The sequence below is a fragment of the Kryptolebias marmoratus genome, linkage group LG6 (genome assembly GCF_001649575.2).
Source record: "Kryptolebias marmoratus isolate JLee-2015 linkage group LG6, ASM164957v2, whole genome shotgun sequence".
In the NCBI taxonomy this organism is placed as follows: domain Eukaryota; kingdom Metazoa; phylum Chordata; class Actinopteri; order Cyprinodontiformes; family Rivulidae; genus Kryptolebias; species Kryptolebias marmoratus.
In genome coordinates, this window is record NC_051435.1 from 29,320,647 (window position 1) to 29,326,282 (window position 5,636).

Here is a 5,636-nt window from a genome sequence, read left to right on the forward strand (position 1 = left end):
CACACACACACACACACACACACAGACATGGGCAAAACATTACTGCCATTATTGAATGTGAAAGATGTTAACCAGAAAAAATAGTGACATTTCATGAAGTTATTATTTAACTTCCTCCTTACAAATTATTGCTTCAGTTTACACTTCTGTTCCCAAGAAGAGAATATGTTGACTAATAATGTTTTTGAAGGTTATTAGTGACAGTTTCTACAGCAGGGACACCACAGTTACCATGACCTTCTTGGCTGCTTCTAAGATTAAGGCTCCCCTTGCCTGACTTATCAGTTCAGGTGGATGGCCACTTCTTTATAGGTTTGCAGTTGTGCCATAGTCATTTCATTTTCAGATGTTTGACCAGAGCTTTGTGAGATGTTCAAAGTTTGGGATATTGTTTTATAACCAACCCCTGCTTTAAACCTCTGAACAGGTTTATCCCAGACCTGTCTAGTGTGTTCCTTGGTCATCATGATGCTGTTTGATCACTAATGTTCTGTTACAAACTTTCAGTCTTTCTCAAATCAGCTCTATTTATACTGAAATTAAATTACACAGACATGTGGACTATATATACTCAGTAAAAGCCCAGCATTCCTTGAATTAATGCATATTGCCCACTGCCTGTCTTGCCAGAGTTTTAGGCTAAGATCATCTTGTGTTAAGAAATGACTTAGTTGTAGCCATAATGTTATTTGCAATCTCATGCAATATCATTTCTCAGCTACTACCTCAAATTTAAAGTTAAAGCCATTATCATATTGGCTAATGTGGATTTGCTGTAGTTGTTATCCGAAATAGAACTGACTCGAGTTGCAGATGTACAGCAAATAATTATTTTCTAATAGTTTCAATGAAATCTGTTTAGCGATTCATGAGAGACTTTGCTAGTAGACAAACTCCAACTGTTAACGCCAAGGTCTTATGAAATGATAAAGTTAGCATTAGCATTTTCTCCCTGTGCATGCATGGGTTTTCTCAAGATACTCCAGATTTCCACCCACAGATCAAACACATGCATGTTAGGTTAATTGATACTCTAAATTTGTCACTAGGTGTGAATGGTTGGCTGTCTTGTTTGTCTAAATGTGACCTTGTGATTAACTTGCAACCTGTCCAGGGTGTACCCCATCTCTTGCACAATAAATGTTGGAGCACAGCTCCCCCATGACCATGCAAGTAAAAGCAAGTGAAGAAAATGGATGGATGGATAAATCAATGCTGTCAAAAGTTCAAATACAACCAAACCAAATTGTAGCTCAAAATGTATTAAATGATCTGAGTTAGTCATTTAAGTATTTTTAAGGTCATTTGGCTGTGGTCTGCACGGGTTGGGGGGGGGGTTTCCAATTGTGGAAAACCAGAAATTGTCACCCTAATTAATTCATATGAGGAAACTGTAATTTAAGGCAATATAACAAGCAAAAGTCAAATCTATCATTTATTTGAGCAAAACGATAAAATTATGACTTTCAAAAGTGATGCCCCCCCACTGCTTTTCATCATTCTGACAATTGTAAGCTCAGCTTCTAAGGGTGCAATGGTTAGAGCTCCTGCCTTTCAAGTGGGAGACCCTAGTTTGAATCCCAGGATTTGTTTCCTTTGACCTTTTAATGTCTTATTTTTCTGCTGCTAGCTTAAAGCTGAACTGAAATCAAATCTAAACAAATTGACATTTTATGAATGCTATTTAGTCAAAGACATCCACACATTGCAGGGACCCGTTTTTTTTTTTGTTTTTTTTTTTTTACCTGAAACTTAAATAAACTGTTTTTAGCATTTCAGTCAATCATTTTTTAAGTGGGTGATTTGTTGAGTGGAGTTGCTGTTCTGGTTCCTGACGTGCGCTGTGCCACAGCTGGCCAAGAACACCGTTATTGTTCGGTTTTTTACTAGTGGAAATGGAAGACAATGTCTTTTTTGAACATGAAAAAATGCAGGAAGACATTGTGGGAGTAATGGATATACAGCAATACCAGTATGAACCTGAACAGATGGTTGGATCTCCAGAATCAAATGAAACCTCTTCAGATTTAGATTCTGATGATCACCAGGACTGTCATGGCCAACAAAACAACGTGCATAACGACCAGGTTGGAAATGTGGAATGGTGAGAATGATTACTCACAGATCATTGTCATGACTTCAGTACACAACACTGCAAATCAACATAAAGATGGCAGGAGAGAACTACCTGCAGGTAGGTCATTAAATGGGACATCTTACTGTGTATTACATGAACATTAGGAGGTTTATGTCATTGTATATAATAATACATATCCACTCAGTATTCAGATATTATTTAATGTGATCCCTTATCTTACCCAAAACATATTTAGGTGACCCTGGAGTCTATGTTACTCAATTCTCTTTATTATAGTGTTATAAACTTTTAAAACTGAAATAAACTTTTTTTAAAGTTTTTTTTATTATTTATTATTGTATTTAAAGTTTTGTCCATTTTAAATATGCAGCTGATAGAACTTAGAAGGTATCAGTAAATTAACAGTGGCAATAACCCCATCTAAAATCAGTTTATTTTTATTTAACAGGAGGTTAGAATCTGTTGATGGATCACCAGGCTGATCGCTCTGAAAGTGAAGACTCAACAATCTCCAGATGTTTCCAGCTGTGCACCCTGACCTCTGATGAGATGTCCTTCAGGCAGCAAACTGAGTTAGATGGAGACTCAGCAGAGGAAGAAAAAGAATCTCTTTAAGTATTAAAAACAGGCTTTAAACTTACTGCTGTTTAGGATACTATGAATATAATTAACTCCTGATTAGTGAGTTTAGTTCTTCAATAAGGGACTCAGAGGTTGGATCATGTGTTGTAGCTGGTTTTTAACAATTTCATTCATTTATTTCTGTATTTATTAACCTTGTGATGTTATGTGTGTGCAGTGGAACCCCTCTGTCCAAGGATAATTAAATAAAGATATTTTAACTTAGACTTAACTCTTAGTTAACAGTTCCTACAGCATCAGGCAGAAACATGTTACCAGATTACACTCCTCATCTTAAAACGAGTCTGTTTGTCAGAAGATGGCCGAGGTTTTACTGTTCAAAGGGCAGGAACTGCTGAAAATGGAAAAAGATCTGCTCAATTATTTTCTGTCTTTAAAAAAAAGTCATGTGTTCACTTGATCTCTGTAATTGTTTTACTTTTGTTCTTATAGTTCACAATCCTTTTAAAATCAGTTTTTATTTTTCAGTAGTCTGTCTGAAAAAAGGCTGATTTTGTATCTTCTGCTTGTGGACGTCTGTGCTGCCTCTTGACCAGGTTGGCATTGGAAATCTATGGTTCTGAGCCGCTTTGCCTGTTANCACCTGTTTAGAGTTGCTTATGGCTAAATTAGGGTTTGAGTGCGGGTTTTTGATGTTTGTCTCTTTCTTACTGTTTATTCATTGTCACATGCTGTTTTTATTTTGTTTTTTAATTATGTAAAGCACCTTGAAATGCCTTGCTGCTGAAATGTGCTATACAAATAAAATTTGATTGATTTGATTGATTGAAGCTCTTTAAGTATTAAAAACAGGCTTTAAACTTACTGCTGTTTAGGATACTATGAATATAATTAATTCCTGATTAGTGAGTTTAGTTCTTCAATAAGGTACTCAGAGGTTGGATCATGTGTTGCAGCTGGTTTTTAACGATTTTATTGAATTATTTCTGTATTTATTAACCTTGTGAACTTATATGTATGTGCAATGGAACCCCTCTGTCCAAGGCTTATTTCTCCCAAGAGATAGGGATAGGGACATAGAGATTTTAATTTTGACTTTTTTTTTTAAATCCTCAAAGTCTTAGTTAACAGTTCCTTCACCATCAGGCAGAAACATGTTACCAGATTACACTCCTCACTTTTCAGCAACAAGGTGATACCAAAGTGCTTTACAACATGTGAACACAAAAATACAAAGTCAAAACACACACAACGGGAGCTAAGGATAGAAGGCCAACATGATAAAAGCTAAGATAACTAAACTAAAGATAATTAAATAAAATCATGAATAACACACAACAATATAAAGTTAAAACTAAGCTAAACTAAAGATACTGGAAGGCAACCTAAGAGTACCGAAGGCCAGCTAAGACTTAAATACATTTTAATACAAGGCCAACTAAAATTGTCCATGAAAAAAAAGAGGGAGGGAGGGAGGGAGCAACATAGACAGAGATATGAAAGAGCGTTCCAGCGAAGACGTTGAGTTTGAGGTGAGGAACACCTACAAATACTGTGCCAAATAGGCCTCTGTCTGCCATAGTTCTAAAAGTGATGGAAAGCCTTGGGAGGGGAGCCAGCTTAGCCAACTTTTTTTAAACTTATGTAGGATTCCCATAGATAAAGAGCTAAGAAAGTAATGGGAAATGGCTGTCAGAAGGGAAGGGTTTCCTGCTGGTCCGTCATCCATGCTCTGCAGTGAGCATTTCAGCCCAGAGACCTTTGACAGGACAGGTCAGACAGCCAGGATCAGAGCTGGAGCTGTTCCTTCAATCTTCTGTTTCCCAGCTCATCTCCACAGGGTAGGTGTATCATTACGCTGTAAGGATTCTATAATTCAATGCTGTACTATATAGAAAATGTTTTTTTTCCTTTCTGAATGTGAAGGAATCAGACATATTTTGTATTACACTGAGATAATTTCTATATTTTATTCTTTGCTTAAGCCTTTAACTACCAGGACGTCTTAGACCTCAAAGAAGGCACAGGAGACCCCATCACTGGACTGTCCCCAGCTTGTCCAAGAGGCTGAACCCCTGCCTGTGCCTAATGTTGTAAGTAATAAGTACTAGCTATGCTCCTCTTTAATTCAATTAGGGCATCAGGTAAGGATTTCAGAGTTTTTTAACATGTGGTTTGTCTCTATGTATGCATATTATCTGGGTAACTGTGTGTGTAAATGTAGTGTTTCTGTGTGTGTTTAGGGGGCTGGAATAACAACCATTCAGCCAGCCAGTTCCAGGCAGTCTTCTGATATTGGATGGTGCGGTGCCGTGTGTCTCCAAGCACATAAGGAAATGTGGCAGCCCAGGATGAGACTGTGTCCCTGTCTGCTTTTGAGATGTCCTCTTCTCCAGCAGCAGAAGAAACTGAAGAGATTCCATCCCCTTTAGCCAACATTCCTGCTTTAGTGTGTGATCATGGCTATCTACCAACCCGCTTTGGTGGTCTTGTGGACAATGCAATGGTGTACATATATAGTGTGTGTGTATACACTCCTGATCAAAATCTTAAGACCAGTCCAAAAATTGCAAGAATTTGCATTTTGCACTATTGGATCTTAAGAAGGTTCTAAGTAGAGCTTCACAATGTTAAAAGAAGAAATCAGCGTAAGAGACAAAAACGTTTGAGCGGGGAATTAATTGAAAACTGCATTTACACTCAAACAAGATTTTTTCAGCTGATCAAAAGTTTAAGACCATAGCTCAAAAAACCCCGAAACCCCCCCAAAACAGAAATCAAAGTGTCAAAAAAAAAGGACTCAGTAATGAGTAGCTCTACCATTCTTGTTGATGACTTCAAACAATCGTTTAGGCATGCTTGATGCCAGTGTTTCCAGGAGGCTAGTGGGAACGTTGCTCCAAGTGTTGAAGATGGCTTCACGAAGGGCATCCACTGTCTGGAACTGATGTCCATT

At 37.6% G+C, this 5,636-nt stretch overlaps 1 protein-coding gene across 2 annotated transcripts in view; it reads right to left on the reverse strand.

Moving 5' to 3' along the window:
* LOC108246923 (glycine receptor subunit beta) overlaps positions 1-5,636 on the reverse strand; it is a 148,184-nt gene that overhangs the window by 74,328 nt on the left and 68,220 nt on the right. The gene's annotated exons all lie outside the window — the stretch shown is intronic.